The sequence below is a fragment of the Ambystoma mexicanum genome, chromosome 2p (assembly GCF_040938575.1).
Source record: "Ambystoma mexicanum isolate Mex_15411 chromosome 2p, UKY_AmexF1_1, whole genome shotgun sequence".
Taxonomy (NCBI): Eukaryota; Metazoa; Chordata; class Amphibia; order Caudata; family Ambystomatidae; genus Ambystoma; species Ambystoma mexicanum.
In genome coordinates, this window is record NC_090923.1 from 1,012,215,191 (window position 1) to 1,012,233,329 (window position 18,139).

Genomic DNA, 18,139 nt, shown 5'->3' on the forward strand with positions numbered 1-18,139 from the left:
CATGACTGGTCACAGAGAATACCCTTTAGGTCAAGGTATTTGAAAATGGAAAGCGATCCCCGCCAAGAGCCTCCCTCATTTCCTCATACGCGAAGAACTCGCCCTCTTTAAACATTTGCCCGCCCATTCCATTCCCATGTCCGACCAGGATTGAGCGTTCTTAAACCCCCTGCTACCAAGTTGGAGAGGATGACCCCAGAGAGATGTTATCGGGGAGGGCCATGAAGTGAGATGTGCGGTCGGGGCCCCCTCTCTCCAGATCGCCCAGAGTACCCCCAAGGTTGGGTGAGCTTTCAATCTGCTCGGAATAAGCTTGTGGCATCCACAGGAGGTCACGTACTTTAAGAGGGTGGGCGTCCATATCTTCTAGGTAGGACCAGTAGGTACCCATCCCCTCTTTCATATGCTCCAGAAGGACGTGCAACTGGGCGTCCCGGTAATAGAGAAGAAAGTCCGGAAACCCAAAACCCCCCTCCTCCCTGGGTAGAGTTAGCGTATCTCTCCCCATCCTCGGGGTCCTATCCTCGGGGTCCTCCCCTGCCATATGAACTCTCGCACTACTTTCTGTAAATCCCGAAAGATTTGGTCGGGGACACTTGATGGGAGTGCCGTGAAGCAGTACAGCAATCTCGGCAGGATATTCATTTTTACTGCTGTCATGCGCCCATAACAGGACAGGATCACCCCCCCCATCTCCTCAGATCCGATGCAATCTCTGCCATTACGGGGCCATAGTTAGTTGGGGCAAGCTGTGAAAGGTCCCTGGTGAGGATAACGCCCAGGTATCGAATGGAATCTTTCCCCACTACAATCCCCTTTTACCTGTCCAAGGGGTCCAACCTCGGGTCCCAGGCCCTCATGGGGACTAGTACAGACTTCGACTTATTTATTTATTTATTTGTTTGTTTATTTATTTTAAAGTTTTTATTATTTTGAAAACAAATAAACAATACAAACCAAACTTGCAGCATTATTTACAGCAGACTCGTGAACATCAATTAATGCACATTACTGCTCCCCAAATCCCTCTCCCCTCAAGAACTTGTTTGCGTTTCTCATTCTGTATCTGCTGCGTGTGGCCGGGTATCGCTTCCTTCCGAAGCTGCAGAATCCATTATTGTGCCAAACAGTCCTGTTATTAACACTCTCCATGCCATCAGGTTACCCACTTCTTCTTCCCCGCACTTGCTACATGCCTCCTGCCATACTACCGTTTCAGCCTCCGCCCATTTTTGCAAATCCCGCCACCATACCTCAACCCGTGGCTTGTGGCACTGCTTCCAGCCCATGGCAATCCTTCTTTTTGCAAGCACATATGCCAGGTCCCTCAGTTTCCCAACATGTTTAGTATTCCGTGGTCTGGGAAACCCTCCCAACAGGCAGGCCCAGGCCATATCTATGTTGAGCGTGACCCCTTTGTCTGCTAGTTTTTGTGCCACCTCCCCCCAAAAACCTTCAATCACTGGGCAAGACCAGAACATGTGTGTCATATCAGCGTCATCTTCGTCGCATTTTGGGCATGCTTGTCCTCCTGCGTTTACAAACTTAGATATTCTCTTCGGGGTCATATAGGCTCTATGCGTTATGTATAACTATATCTGCTGCAATCTGGCGTTTCTGGACACCTTCTTGTGGTATCCCATAGCACGCTCCCACATCCCATCGGTCATCTGTGCCCCCACCTCTGCTTCCCAGTCCAGCCTCAAATTAGTCAAATCCTTCCCCACCCGGGTCATCACCATCTCATACAATCTAGAGATCTCGTGCCCTCCTTCTGATATGTCATATATTGTTCCCATTATGACGTCTGGCTCCTCCGCCAGTACAGTCTCTGGCCAGGTTTTATGAATAATCTGCACTAGCCTAAGATACGTGACATATTGGCCTCTGTGCAAGCCTTCCTCTTCTCCCAGTTCTTCGAAATCCTTAATGATCCCCTCTTGCCATACATCTCCCAATGTGACCAGCCCGACCGATTCCCAATAGGTCCTGATTATCATTCTGAGTTGGTTGTCTCCCCCAGCCAAGGCGACTAGCGGCACCTGTGGGGAACACGGGTACGAGTTCTCCATCAGTCGGCATACTCTGCGCCACATCTTCCATCCAAGCAACCTCATACCCGGGCGTTCTTTCATTTCAAGTCTAGGCACCCAGATAATCTCCTTTAGGTAAAACGGAGTGCAGTCCTGTCCAAACAGCCTAAATTCAGGAGTTACCTCATCAGAAAGCCATTTGGTTACATATTGCAACTGACCAGCTACATAATAGGCCTCAAAATTTGGCAGCTTAATGCCCCCTCTATCATGGAAGTTCTGCAGCTTCCATAGCGCCACTCTATTGCTTTTGCCATGCCATAGGAAGTCTCTGCACATGCTATTCAGTTTGACAAAAAACTTTTTGGGTATCAAGTATGGTATATTACTGAAGAAATGTAACAGCCTGGGCAGGACCACCATTTTGAGCATCGCCCCCCGTCCCATCATCGCCAGCGGCAACTTCTCCCAAAACTTCATACTTGTTCGGATTTTCCCACAGCCACCTCGGTATTATGCAAGTGTTCCTCCTTCACCGTATGGTACACATCTATTCCGAGGTAGCGGAAGGAATCAACCGCCCATGGTACGGACAACACTGGCAACCGCTCCAGAGGGGCTCCTCTGTAGCTCCCCAATGGGAACATGCTCGATTTTTGGGGGTTCACCGCTATGCTAGACAGTTCTGCATACCTTTCCATAACCTCTAGAATATATTGAAGATTTTCCTCCGGATATTTCAAGTATAGTAGTAAATCGTCAGCATACAAGGATATTAGATGTTTCTCTCCCCTTACCTCAATACCAACCATGTCATATTGTTGTCTGAGGTACACTGCCAGGGGCTCCAGGGCTAGTATGTATAGCATCGGGGACCAGGGGCACCCTTGTCTGGTGCCCCTACTGAGTTGCCATCTCTCAGATATCACCGATCCTGTGCGCACCCTGGCCAGTGGTTCACTGTATAGTAATTTTGCCCACCTAACATAACCCGGCCCCATCCCGTATTCTTTCAGGGCCTCCAGCAACCATGGCCACCTCACTGAGTCAAAAGCTTTGACTGCATCTAGGGACACCACCGCCATTTCCCCCTCGCTCCTGTTTCCCTCTTCCACCCGGTGGAGTCGCCTATGGTTGTGGGTTATATTTCTGCTGGGGACATAACTTGTCTGGTCCGGGTGTATCAGTTTGCTAATAACTCTACGCAGCCTATTGGCCAGGACCGCCGTCAATATCTTGCTATCCTGGTTCAACATTGACAAAGGCCTATAGGAGCCGCAGCTATGCCCTGGCTTGTTGGGCTTAGGAAGAGGCACAATTAACGCTTCTCTAAGCGATTCCGGCAGCCGGCCCATCTCAAAAGACTCATTGAGCATCTCTAGCATAGGGGAGAGTACTTCCTCTCTATATGTTTTATAAAATTCGCCAGGGAATCCGTCCGCGCCCGGGGTCTTACAGGTGGGTAGCTGCTTCACCACCTCCTCCAATTCCTCTAAGGTAATCGGCGCGTCCAGCTCCTCCCTTTCTTCAGCACTAATCTTAGGTAAGTCCATGTCTTTTAGAGTTTCTCTAATCTCCTCTCGATTGTCCCCTCTTCTGTCCTCATATAATGTCCTATAATAGTCTAAGAATGCCTCGTTGACTCCCTCTTGGGTGTCAACCACCTCCCCGTCTTCTCTAGTTATTGTCCTAATCGGGGGCCTGCGGGTTTCGCTCTTATATAACCACACCAACAACCGGCCAGTTTTATCCCCACCTGCATGTTGCCTCTCAACATACTTCTTATAGTTAAGGTTGCAGAGCCTTTCCCAAAGCTCTGCACACCTCTGCTGTAGTTCGAGTACAAGTTCCGCATCCCCTCCTGCCCTATTGCTTTCCCGTTCCAGTTTCTCTTCCGCTTCCTCTAGCTCCGTTAGGACCCCACCCTGTAAGCCTTTTGATTTAGCAATAGCAGCACCCCGCAATACCACCTTAAAGGCTTCCCAGAGCGTGCATGCTGAGTCCAAGCTGCCTGTGTTTACCTCAAAGTACTGTGTGATCGCATCCCTGATATCTTCCCTGAAGACCGGGTCCCGGAGCGCCTCTGCCCGGAGGCGCCATGTCGGTATCCGCACCCTGGGGAGGCAGTACTGCCAACTCAGAACCAAAGGCGAGTGGTCCGACAGGACCCTCGCTCTATAGTCTATTTGGGTGGTCTCTATCACCACATCTGGCGTGGCAAAAAAGTAATCAAGTCTCGTATGCAGTTGCTGCGGAGCTGAGTAATGCGAGTACTGTGTTTCATTAGGGTGTTTCAGACTCCAAACATCTGCCAACCCGAAGTCGTCTAGTAATGTCTGCAATACCCTGGCTGCTGGGGTGGGCCTATCAATCTTATCATCAGATTTGTCTGCCTTTGGGTTGAGCACGCAGTTGAAATCCCCTCCCCAGATAACCGCTCCTCCCATACACGCACCCAGATGAGTACACAGGGTTCTGAAATATGCTGCAGTATTTTGGTTGGGGGCATACGTATTTATAATGCACACCTCTCTATTCTCCACCAAAGCCTTTAATATGACCAACCTCCCCTCCGTGTCCACCACTTCTTGTGTAAGTTGGAGCGGAACGTGCGGTGCCACCCAGACCAGCACTCCCCTAGCGTAGGCAGAATACAGAGAGCCTACTACAGTACCTCTCCACTTCTTCCCCACCAGTTCCAGTTTTTGCCGGGTCAAATGTGTTTCCTGCAACAACGCAATATCAATCTTCTGTCTTTTCAAGTACATCATGACTTTGTTTCTCTTTAAGTACTGTTGAGTCCCCTGACATTCCATGTTACGATCTTAAGGTCCCCCATGGCTCATGAGTGTCTTCTTGCCTCCCGTGTAGTGAATCCCCCTTGCCCACGTGATACAGATACAGCTCTCCATCTTTACTTGTAGCTTCTTGTACCAGCTCAAACTATCCATAACTATGTAAACAACAAATTCCCAACTTCCCTCCCCTCCCTCCACCCGTCCCTTCCTCAACACCACAGACCCCAACTGCTGCCCAGCTCCGTTCTCGGAACTCAGGCACCCCCACATCTAGCCCTGCAAGCACCAAACAATGCACAGAGCTCAGTAGGGTGAAGTCGCCCTAATGGCCACTTAACTAAGATTATTGTGGAGTGAAGAGATCCGCTCTGTAAGGCTCCCATTACTTCAATAATAATTACAGTGCTCATAACATCTAGTGCAATAGTCTGACCTTCTCTACTGAAGGCTGTGCAAATGACTATATTCAAGTCCCACGGGTCAGTGCCGCGCCATCTTGTGGCACCTTCCTCGTGCATTACTTATCTCTTCCGTGCTCTCTCTCCGTCCGAACTTCTGACTCCTGGGGACATCCCTGCGCATCGAGCCATCCCATGGGATCCTCCAGGGTCTCAAAAACAAAGTTTTGTGTTTATGTATAACTTTCAATTTTGCCGGATACTGTAACATGTATTTGTGGCCCGCCTCTCTCAGTCTCCGTTTTACTGTCCCAAAGTTCATGCGGCTACGCTGCACAGACAGGGTATAGTCCGGGTAGGCCGTGATGTTTGCCGCTCCTCGTATAATCGTTCCTCCCTTGCGGAAGTGTTCCAATATCCTCTCCCGTTCTCGGTAATTAAGAATTTTGGCTATCACCGGCCTAGGCGGGTTTCCTGGCGGCGGCCTCCTTGTTAGAGCTCTATGTGCCCTTTCCACCGCAAATCCTTGAGATAGGGCTCCTCCGGGTATCTCTTGCAGTAGCATGGACTCAATAAACTCTGTGGGATCGTGGCCCTCCAATCCCTCCGGCAGGCCCACGATGCGGATGTTGTTTCGTCGGGTGCGTCCTTCCGCCTCCTCCGCTCTGCTCTCCAAGTTGCCCACTCTCTGTATCAGGGCATGCAATTAGGCCTTATGGGAGGCACAATCCACGGTATTCGGGCTAACTTCCTTCTCAAGGGACTCCGTGCGCTCTGCCAAGGCCCTGACGTCCTGTCGGAGTAGATTAACATCCTCCTGCACCTCTCCGACCTTAAGGTCCAGTGCCGTTTTCAGTTCAGTGACGGCTAATTCGAGTTTAGATTCCTAGGCCGCCTTTAGGTCTGCAATCGCAGCTAGGACTTCTTGGTTAGCGCCCGTTGTCTTCATGCTGCCTGCAGGCGGCTTATCCTTGCTCTTGGTATTGTCTTGACCAGGGGACGTCTTAGCGAAGTCGTCCAGGGTGGGCTGTTTCGCCTTCGGCCTCACCGTTCTATTCGACATGACCCAGAGGACCTGTGTTCTGCACAAATGACAACTGCGCATCCAGTACGCCTCTTTTGCTTGATCACCGTGCGGCCTGCTCCTTCCTTTGTTCCGGACATTGGTCGGCCATTTTGTGTCGTCTTTTGTCTCTGGCGCTCTTTATCCTTTCCGTGCAGATCTCTGCCGCCGTTCTTCCTATACCTTCCAAAAGTTCACCAAGCGTGGCCCAATCATTCACACACCGACATGTGTATTTTCAGCAGTCGTCGGCCCATCGTTGTGCACTTTTACGCCCGGATCATTTCAGGATCTCGGGAGCTGCTCCAGATCACGTCCTCCTACATGGCCCTCGTAGCCACGCCCCCCACTTATTTATTTTTAGCCCCTAGAAAATGCCCAAAGGTTTTAATCAAGGACAGGAGAGGGGGGAGTGACGAGCTCGGCTCCACCAGGTATGCCAGGATGTCATCAGCAAACAGGGAGAGCTTGAACTCCACCTCACCTCTTTTAATGTTAAATGTTAAAGGTATTTGTACCGTGCACCGTCACCAACGGAATTGGCGCTCAGGCGGATCTGTAAATGATAAAGGTGGGATGGGTTAGTAAGGTGAAGAAGGGAGTAGGATAGTGAGAGGAGTGGTGTTCGGTTGGCAGCTTCAACTCAGTATACACTGGGTGCTGAGCTTTGGTGCGGGTATCGGATCGGAGTCAATCCGCGTGTGCTGTTGTTCCGGCTTATGTGTTGTTGCAGTGTTGTGAATTGCGTGCGGCTTGTTGTGTGAGAGATGGTTGTGGGAGTTTTTTTTGAGTGAGATAAGTATGCAGAGTTTGAGCTTATATTGGTTAGTGGGTTACCTGACTTTTACCATGCTAACATTCACAGCTCTGTCTGAGTGTGGCACTTGTTGGCCCTTACATTCCCATCTAGACGCAGCGCAGGCCAATGTTTAGGACTCCATCCAGGTGTGGTCATGCCAACATTCACACTTTTATCTAGATGCGGCGCACGCTAGAGTTTAGAGATCCGTCCAGGTGTGTGCTTGCTAACATTCACAGCTCCATCCGAACGCCACGCATGCTGGTGTTCACAACTCTAAGTGTGGCACATGCTAGCATTCACGTTTTTTCTAGGCGCGGGCATGTTATCATTCAATCAATCCTATCTAGATGTGACGCAGGCCAACGTCTATCTAGGTGCGTCTGCCGGTCTGGATATGTTTGTCCGGTAAGTACGAGTGGGAGAGTCACTTGAGGGCTTTCGTCTGGGTCTAGATATGTGGTCAGTCTCTACAGCCTTCCTTTGTGGTTATTTTCCATGATGTCTTATGCTCTGTCGAGTGGTTGGTTCTTTGGTTTGAGTGTTTGTCCAATTTGAGAGTGGCCGAGTTTGGAGTTATTTTCATCATTGTTTTAATGTCTGGGCATTCTAGTGCGTCTGCGCTGTGGTTACGCTTTGAAGAGCCATGATTTGAGGAGTTTCCTGAATGCTAGGTGGTTTGTTGTATTCCGTATATTCTTAGGTAGGTCATTCCAGGTTTTGGGTGCCTGGTGAGAGAAAGACGATCCTCTGAGTATTTTTCTGTTGTAGGGTTTTGGTTCCAGGCATATGTCGGTGCTTGATCTTAGTGTTCTTGTCAGTTGATGTAGGCGTAGTTTATCGCTTAGGAATTCTGCGCCTTGTTTGTGTATTGCTCTGTGCGTGATGCACATGGCCTTGAAAATTATTCGTTGTTTCAGTGGTAGCTAGTGTAGTATTTTTAGCGCTGGTGTGATGTGTTCTCTTCTGGGTAGCTTGAGGAGGAATCTCGCTGCTGCATTTTGTATGCGTTGCAGTTTTTTTAGAAGTCGTTCGGGCATGCCCAGGTATAGGCTATTGGCATAGTCTACTCTGGACATGATCAGAGCGATGATGGTAAGTGTTTTGTTGGCGAACTACAGGAACGGAAGGATCCTTTTTGCTGCTCGCAGGAGGAAGAAACATTTCTTGATTACCGAGTTTACTTGTGGCTCCAGAGTGAGATTGTTATCCATCAGGACCCCTAGGTTTTTTACAGTTGATGATGGTTCTGGTGTGGTGCCGAGCTCTCTTGGCCAGGGGATGTAGTTGATGTCTCCTCCCTTTTTTGAGACAATCATTATCTCTGTTTTGCCTGGGTTGATTTTGAGATGGTTGAGGTTCATCCAGTTGAATATGTCGCAAAGGCAATTCTTAGTGTGGTGTTTTCTTCTCAGGTGTCTTGTATGTTGAATATTATTTGAGTATCGTCGGCGTAGTTGTAGCATGTGAGGCCGTGTTTTTTGATGAATTTGATTAATAGGTGCATGTAGATGTTGAATATGAGATGGGAAGAAGGATGATCCTTGTGGTACTCCGCACATGGAGACTCTGGGTTTGGATTTACAAGGTTTCATCCATATTGTTTCTGTTCTGTTTGTTAGGAGGGATTTGATCCATAGTAGGGCAGTGTCTGTTATCCCTAGTCCTTCTAGTCTCTTTATGAGGATGGCGTGGTTGACAGTGTCGAAGGCTGCAGACAGATCAAGGAGAATCAGGGCGGTCCTGTTGTCTGATTCTGCGTTTGTTTTGAAGTCGTCCCATATTGAGAGGAGAGCCGATTCTGTTCCTCTCATAGGTCTGAAGCCAACTTGTGCCTGGTGTAGTAGGCAATGCTCTTCTATGAATTCTTGGGTTATTTGGTAGACGTATGTTTCTAGCAGTTTGGCTATGTAGGGTATGTTGTAGATGGGTATGTAGTTAGATAAGTCCTCTCCGTTTCCTGTTGTGTCTTTGAGTAGCGGCTTGATGTAAGCCGATTTGAAGCCCTGCGGTACTTTACCTGTTGAAATTGAGAGATTGAGGAGGTTCCTGTGGTATTCCATGGGGGTTCCTTGTTTGAGAATTGTTTTGTATATGTCCGGGGGGCAAGGGTGTTCAGGAGAGCCCGATTTGTTGCTTTGGTTTACCAGTTTGACGAAAGCCTCAACTGATATTTCTGGGAAGTTTCGTAGCTTGTTTGCGTGTTCCTCATCTGTGTCGGTGGGGTTTGAGCTGTGAACGCTTGGTCTGTTTTGTATGGTGTGTTGGATGGAGGTTATTTTGTTTTTGAGGTGGTCTCCGAGGTCCTCGCAAAGTTTTGTCGATGGGATTGGCGTGTTGTTGCAGGCCGGTGGGTTTTTTATTTCGTTTATAATTTTGAATAGTTCTTTTTGAGCATTTGGTGCTCTGAAGATTCGGTTGTCGTAATGTTTCCTCTTCGCTTTTTGTATTTCCTTTTTATATGCGCGGATCTGTTGTAGGAATTTCAGTTTGTTTGCAGCAGTGTTGTTGGTCCTCCATTCAGATTCTAGTTTACGGTTTTTGCTTTTCATGGCGTTGAGTAGTGGGGTGAACCATTTTGCTGTAGTTTTCTTGCGTGATGGGGTGAAGGGCTTTTCTTTGGCGATGTCGTCAAGAGTTGTTGCGATCCAGGTGTGACGTAGGGCAACTTTTTTGTCTACGTCTGCTTCTTCCATGGTTGATGCTTGTGGTTTGCTGAGTTCTAGGAGCTCAGTTAGGTTGGAGTTTTTTATGGTTCTCCAGTTTCTTTTCATCATGATGGGTTGTTTTTCTTGTTGCTTTTTTGTTGGAGCGGCCGTCGTGAATATGAACGGAATGATGAGGTGGTCGCTCCAAAGTATTTGAATTGGGGGTGCCGTGGTGATGCGATTCTTGTTGGCAAAGATTGCGTCAAGTGTGTGCCCTGCTGAGTGGGTTGCTCCTTTGACTAGTTGTTGTAGGTGCATGGCTGCTAGTTGGGCGGTTAGGGATTTTTGTGTGGTGGTTTCTTCGTCGAACCAGATGTTGAAATCTCTGAGGATGATCAGATGATTGTACTTGATGGCTAGGGTAGTGATTGCTTCCGTGAAAGCGTCTATGAAAGTCTCATCGTAGGTTGGTGGTCTGTATATCAGGATGAACTTCAGGTTGGTTTTGGGGTTTACTGAAAGCCGTAGTATTAAGGGTTCGCATTTATCGATGTTTATTGGATCTTCCATTTTGATGGGCAGTTGTTCCTTGTGGATGATCGCTAGTCCCCCCCCCTCTTTTGGATGTTCTGTTTGTTTGGATGCATTTGAAGTCTTCAGGCAGGCAGTTGTTGAGGGTGATCTTGTAGTTGTCGTCTAGCCATGTTTCGGTTACAAATAGGATGTCTATGCCTCCTTCTGACAGGAAGTTGTATATTTCTGTTGCGTGTTTGGACATTGACCTTGTGTTTATTAGGTTACAGTGGATTCTCTGGGTGAGATTTTGTTTTGAGGTTATTTGTTGTTCGAGTTTGTAATTGTCTGTTCGTGATGTTCCCACATTGATGTCGGTAGGATGAAAAACGGCGACAGCTGCTTCTTCATTGAAGCGGTCTAGTAAGTTGATAACAGGGCTGATTAGTCTTGGTGTTTCTGCTGTGATGCTACTCGGATGAAGATCAGCAGTGGTTTCTTCAATGGGTCCGATTGTTGGGTGGGAGGTGGTGTTGCTGGTTGTTGGTACTTCGCCGTATTGTACGGGATGTAGTGGAAATCGATGTTGCCCCTCTGTTCTTGTAATGTAAGGGGTAATGGGGTCGGAGCCCTCCCACTCTCTTGTGAGTGCCCCCATCTTTTTTCCGCGTGTATCAGGAAATTCTTTGCATGTTTTGAGGTTTCCATGTTGGGGTGTCAGTGTACCGTGGTTGTTGCGAGGTAGGGTGTGAGGTATAAGGATTTTTCTCTTGCGGATTTTGTTCCGGTTGTGGCTGTTTTAGGCGTGTTTTCTTCCAATGGGGCTGTTTCTTGTGGGTTCTGTCGGTGTTGTGTGTTCGCGTCTCTTGTTGCACGATCTTGTTCTCTTTCTTGGCGTCCTTTTCTGGTACGGTCCATTTTCCAGTCTAGGTGCAGGCGTAATATGGTAGTTGGTTCTCTATGCTGCGTTGTGCGGTCGCAATGATCTCAGTTTTCCTTCTCTGGATACGCTGGGGTGTTCTCTGGTTCAGTGTTGCTTTCTTTCGGTGGGTAGGGTGTGTTTCCTAAGGGTGCACTGTCGGGGGGGGTTAGGGTGTTAACGGTCTGCTGGTATGGGATTTAATTGAGTTAGGTGGTGGTGGGTTTCCGGGATTGGTAGAGTACTGAACTAAGCGCAGTTAGATTATTTGAGAGACCTGTATAGTGGGTGAGAGTCCTATCAGTGCAATCTAAGCATCACACTGTGCCGTTCGGAGACGAGGCCCCTGCTGAGTCTGAGAGACCTGAACAGTGGGAGAGACGCCCACCAACGCAACCTAAACACCACACAGTGTAGTTTGGAGACGGAGGCCCCGCTAAACTTGAGAGACCCCGCAGTGGGAGAGGGGCCTATCAGTGCAATCTAAACATCCTACACAGCAATTTGGGGAGAGAGCCCCTGCTAAATTTGAGAGACCTGTATAGTGGGAGAGAGGCCTATCAGTGCAACCTAGACATCATACAATGCAATTTGGAGACAGAACCCCTGCTAAACTCGAGAGACCCGCGCAGTGGGAGAGAGGCCTATCAGTGCAACCTAGACATCATACAATGCAATTTGGAGACAGAACCCCTGCTAAACTTGAGAGACCCGCGCAGTGGGAGAAAGGCCCATCAGTGCGATCTAAGCATTCTACACAGCAATTTGGGGACGGAGCCCCTGCTAAATTTGAGAGACCCGCACAGTGGGAGAGAGGCCTATCAGTGCAATCTAAACATCATATAATGCAGTTTGGGGATGGAGCCCCTGCTAAATTTGAGAGACCCGCACAGTGGGAGAGAGGCCTATCAGTGCAATCTAAACATCATATAATGCAGTTTGGGGATGGAGCCCCTGCTAAATTTGAGAGACCCGCACAGTGGGAGAGAGGCCTATCAGTGCAATCTAAACATCATATAATGCAGTTTGGGGATGGAGCCCCTGCTAAATTTGAGAGAACTGTATAGTGGGAGAGAGGCCTATCAGTGCAACCTAAACATCATACAATGCGATTAGGAGACAGGGCCCCTGCTAAATTTGAGAGACCCGCACAGTGGGAGAGAGGCCTATCATTGCAATCTAAACATCATGAAATCCAATCATTTTTTTACTTTGGGTTTGGTAACTTGCTCGGAGTCTGGGGTAGAGTAGTTGCTCTAATCCTGACCCAGGCCACTCCTACCTTACTGGTCCGTGTAGACTATAGCTAGGGGTTCCATCGAAATGACGTATAGCAAGGGGGAGAGTGGACATCCTTGCCTTGTCCCCCGTGTAAGGGGGAATGATTCTGACAGCTCTCCATTCACCTGCACCCTCACCGTTGGAGCTCTATACAGTGCAGACACCCAGTTCCTGATGTGTGCCCCGAAACCCATTTTCTGGAGGAGGAGTTCCATATATCGCCACTCAACCCAGTCAAAAGCTTTCTCCGAGTCCAGAGAAAGCAGGCTTGGCTCGAGGTCTGACTCTTGAGCATTATGAACCAGGCCTATCGTATTTCGAATATTGTCTGAGCCTTGCCGTCCTCTTATGAAACCCACTTGATCCCCGTGAACCAGCCTTGCCATTATCCCTTCCATTCGCCTTCCCACCACCTTGGCCAGAATCTTGACGTCTATGTTAAGAAGTTATATCGGGCGGTAGGAGGAGCATTCCATCGGGTCTTTACCCTCCTTGGGCAACACCACTATTATGGGCCCCATCATAGATTGTAGCAGGGTTCCTCCCTCTAGAACCACATTGAACACCCGCACCAGGTATGAAGCGAGGGTGGAGCAAAACCTTTTGTAAAAGTACACTGAGAAGCCGTCCTCACCAGGAGACGTCCCCACTTTCATCCCACTAATCACCTGCTCCACCTCGTCCTCCGTCACTGGCCCCTCCATACCCTCCGCCATTTCTCTTTTCAGGGCCGGAACTTGAATGAAGTTCAGAAAGCCCTATATCTGGGCGTCGTCCCCGTCATATTGTGACAAGTATAACTGTTCATAGTATTGACGGAAGGATGCGCCTATGTTTGGAGTGTCATAACCCATCGAACCCCGTTCATTCCTCACCGCCTTCACCATCCTGCTTCTCTGGAACCCCTCAGCTTCCAGGCCAAGATTCTATCCGCTCTGTCCCCCTTCTCATCATATTTTTGTTTCACCAGCGGTAGACTCCTCTCGGTCTTATGCAGAAGCAGGTCTTTCAACTGGAGCCTATAGTCCTCCAAGGTGGGCATTCGCTCTAGGGACTCCTCTGGACCCCCGCCCCCCGGTTGGAGTTGGGCTATTTTCTCTCTCATAGATCTCTCCTGGGCTTCCCTCTCCCTTTTTTTCTGGGCTCCCATTTTAATGAGGACTCCACGAACGGTCGCCTTGAAGGCGTCCCACAGTATGTGCGTGCCAAACTCGCCATTGTCATTCAGTTAGAAATATTCTGTTATGGTGTCCAACACCTCCTGTGACAGGACCTCGTCTTTCAACAAGGAGTCATTACATTTCCACCGCCCTCTGCGGTCTCCCCGCCATCCCCCCGCTATGGTGGCACGAACCAGGTCATGGTCAGACCAGGGGACTGGGCCGGCCCTGTGGCCCGAAAAATATGGGAGCAGGAGCTCATTGACTAAGATATAATCTATTCGGGAGTACGATGCATGGATCGCGGAGTAATATGTGAATGAGGGATCTCCAGTCCTGGAGCTCGGGATTGTGTCCACCAGGCCCAGTTCCATGTTGAACTTCTGGAAGGTTCATGCCATGGCTTTGTCCGCGACCCTATGGTCTGGGTTCCCATGCGTTTCCTATCTGCGGCTGGGTCCAGGACCATGTTAAAATCTCCCCCCACCATCATCGTGCCCGAAACAAAAAGTTGCAGCCTGTCCCTCATTTCTTCCCAGAATTGAGCTTGGCCTTCATTCGGGCTATACACCACCGCCAGAGTCAGAGGGGAGCCCTGCAGGGAGCAGATATCGGCCCTCCGGGTCCTTTAGGGTGGCCTCCTTTTCAAAACCCACGTCCATTGCCATCAATATGGCCACCCCCCTTTTTTTTGTCTTGTGGGATGCACTAAATACCTCTCCAATCCCTCCCCCCTGCATTTTGGGTTCCCTCCCCCGCACCAGTGTGTCTCTTGTAGGAAAAGTAAGTCAAGTTTAGCCCTTCTAAATACCCTGCAGACCAGGGACCTCTTGGTAGGGGTGTTCAGACCCCGCACATTGAGAGAGCCCACTCCCAGGGCAGGCAGACATTTAGCCATTAGCTAGGTTTGCTTTTCTCTCAGTCAGCATCCTCCCAGCACCGCACCCCTCTGGTTCTGTTTGATATAGGCTATGCTCCCCTTTACCCTCCTCCCTCCTTCCTGTTTGGGCCTTAAATTTTTCCCCAATGCCCCCCTTCCCAACCTCAAATTTAACAACCCCAACTTTTGCCCTCCCCGCCTCCCCCCTCCCCGGCGTCCAGCCAAACAGTTCCACCATTGCTGGTAATTGGCCGGACCACCAGCCTACCGCCTTCGCTAGGCCATTATTGAGATGCACTCCTCTTTGAGCCCCCCCACGACAAGTCGCACCCCCAGAAGACCCCTTATACTTGCTGTTCCCGCGGACCCTGTTGTCATGATGCCTACCCCCGGAGCATCAGGCCAGGCCCAGCACCCCCGGAAGCAGGAATCATGCCCTCGGGTAAAAGCCCAGCGGCCCCTTATAGGGACTCTTAGGACTCAGTCCTGGTGCCTTTGGCGCCAGGCTCATGTTGGACATCAGTCCTGGCGCAATAGGCGCCAGGCTCATAAAGGGAGGTGTTTTGTGCACTTACTGATATAGACCATGCTGCACGCTTCAGGCCTCCCTGAGACCTGAAAGGGACTATTTTTTCATAGGGACTATTTTTTCACTCGGGCGTGGCCAGGGAAGGATACATACCTAGTTGGGGAAGGATACATACCTGGGACTTCTTTGGAGGCTATTTAAGCCACGCCCAGACAGCAGCTCATGCTTCGCGTTGTTCTGCTTCCTGCAGCTTAACGCTCACCATGTCTGTTCCTGCTCCTGGACTACAGCCACGCCCGTCTTGAACCTGGAAGACCTGCAAGGAACGAAGAGAAGAGAAAGGTGAAAACCAAGGATTATTTCAAGCTTCTTACCTGCATCCGGAATCTTCTCGCCAGCATCCCTGAAGGAAGACTTCAATTTAAAAGCATCGCGTTGCTCGCTGCAGCGCCACGCTTCACTCACCTGTCCTGTCCTCGAGACATCTCCCGGCTCCATCGCGGCTGTCAGCATCGGACGCCACATCTCTGCACCTAGGGGAGAGAGGAAGAAACAAAAGGTGAGCAGAAGGACTCACAGAAGGAAAGCCTGATTAACAGCCATAATACTTACCAGCTTTTCTTCCACATTTCGGGTCGGCGCCGCCCCGTTGGCAGGTACCGTACCCCGGCCCCTATGGGGAAAGGACTAGAGACATTTCAGAGGAATGATAAGGACATCTAGAGGGATCGCCCTCATTACTACTCACCTCGGCAGGTTAACCCCTCGATGCATCGCCTTCATTCTGCACCTGAAGTAAAGGACAGATCACAGGTGAGAAAGACAGCATAAAGAGGGCCTCACTTGAACTTTGAACTTTCATACTTACGGCGCATCGCTCAGGAAAGTCAAGTGGATTTTGCCAGCGCCATTCTGAAAACCAGTGAAGTAACTGGACGAATGCGCGCCCCTGCAGCAGAAGCAGGATGGAGAGTTCAACCTTCCAAACCATAAGAAGGATATTCCTACGGGCCAAGGAAGCACGATTTGGAGGTCCTGTCCAATCGGTGTTCCGGGTCCTGCGCATCACGCTAGAAGAGGCCGCAGTAATCCAGACTAGATCAGCGCCCCGTGGGAACCAGGTGGGCGTTACAGAACGCGAAGCCTCCCTACAAATTCCCATCCAGGCGCTATGGAAACTTCTGAGACTGACCAACTGGCCCAACTACTGGGGGAATTACGGGCCGAGGTACACGCCGCTCGTCAAGAGACTAATGCCCTCAGAAGAGAAGTGATTGTAACATGGGAAAGGACTGATGACCTGGCTAGACAGCTTTTGCAAGGTCAAGCTGGACAAACTCCTTTACCCGGTTCCGGGGGGAACCCCACTCCTGTGGTTTCCAGTAACCCTGTGCTGTTTTATCTACCTGCAAACATGCCGCTGGCCCCACCCGAACGCTTTACTGGGGACCCCAAACGATTCGCCGTATTCATGAATCAGTGTCGTTTGCACTTCCTATGCAGACCCGGGGCCTTCCCTAATGATCAGACCAAGGTAGCCTTTGTGTTGTCATATCTCAGCGGCTGTGCTGCTGATTGGTCAGTCCCACTGGTAACTCAAGATGACCCGATTCTTTGTGATTTTCAAGGATTTCAAACAAGCATGGAAAGGTTATTTGCTCGACATTCCCAGGGACAGGCTCTGGATGACAAACTTCTATCTCTGCGACAGGGCAATCAAGACCTTCTATCCTACATTGTAACCTTCAATAGACTAATTGAGGAAACTGGTTGGCCAGAGGATAAAAGAATCACGTTATTCTATCGAGGTCTACGCAGAGAACTTAAAGATGTCCTGGCACAAGTTGTAAATCCACCCCAAGAATGCACTGAATATATAGACTTAGTGGTCCAGTTGGATCACAGGCTGCAAAACAGAAAAGCAGATCGGTCCAAGTTTGAAACCCGGGTGTGGGCCAAAACCCATGCTAACCCCAAGGGGGCTGATGCCTCGGAGCCTATGCAAATCGGAGGAGTTAAAGGACCCCTAACTCAAAAAGAACGGGAAAGAAGACGACAGATGCAATTATGCCTTTATTGTGGGTCCTCAGGACACTTTCTACGAGATTGCCCGGTTAAACCACCCAAGAAGGTGGTAGGAGCCGTTGATAAAATCCATGGAAACTCTGTATCGGGAAACTACCACGCCCGGCAAGCGTAGGGGTCCGCTTGCCGAGCTTGAAAACTAACTCTCAGACCTCGCATTTCATTGTGCCAATGATCCTCATAGATCCTGAACAGCCAAAACGGTTGCATGCTATAAAGGCATACATCGATAGCGGGGCTATAGGAAACTATGTGGATCGAGAATTGGTTTCTAGGATAAACCTCCCTCTGCTTCCTAAAACCAGCAAAGATGTCATCACCACTGTAGATGGAACCGAAATTGCCTCTGGACCGGTAACACATTCCACAGCTGAGGTGACCCTTGTAGGTCTGGATGGCCATCGGGAGGCAGTTGTGTTTGATGTGATCAAGGCTCCACAGTTTCAGCTTATTCTCTGAGTCCCTTGGTTAGAGACGCACAATCCTCGAATTGATTGGCGAGCAAAGAGAATAACCTTCCCGGATTGTGCACAAACCTGCTACCCAGAAAATCCAAAGATTAATCTAGCATCAGTAACCTATGTCCCCATGCAACTACCTCCAGAGTACCAAGACTTTCAGGACGTCTTCCAAAAGGAACAGGTCAACACGTTACCTCCCCACAGATCGTACGATTGCCAAATCGATCTGGTGCCCGATGCACAACCCCCTTATAGCAGGATTTATGCCCTTACTGAACCTGAGAATCTGCATTTGAGACAATATTTAGATCAATACCTCGCCAATGGTTTCATTCGCCCGTCAAAGTCCCCGGCATCTTCAGCTTTGTTCTTCGTGCCTAAAAAAGAGGGCGACCTTAGGACTTGTATCGATTACCGCGCATTGAACCAGATAACTGTTAAAAATCGTTACCCTCTGCCTCTGATCCCTGAACTCCTTGACCAGGTGAAGGACGCTTGCGTATGCACCAAGTTAGATCTCCGGGGGGCTTATCATCTGGTACGAGTAAAAGAAGGCGACGAATGGAAAACAG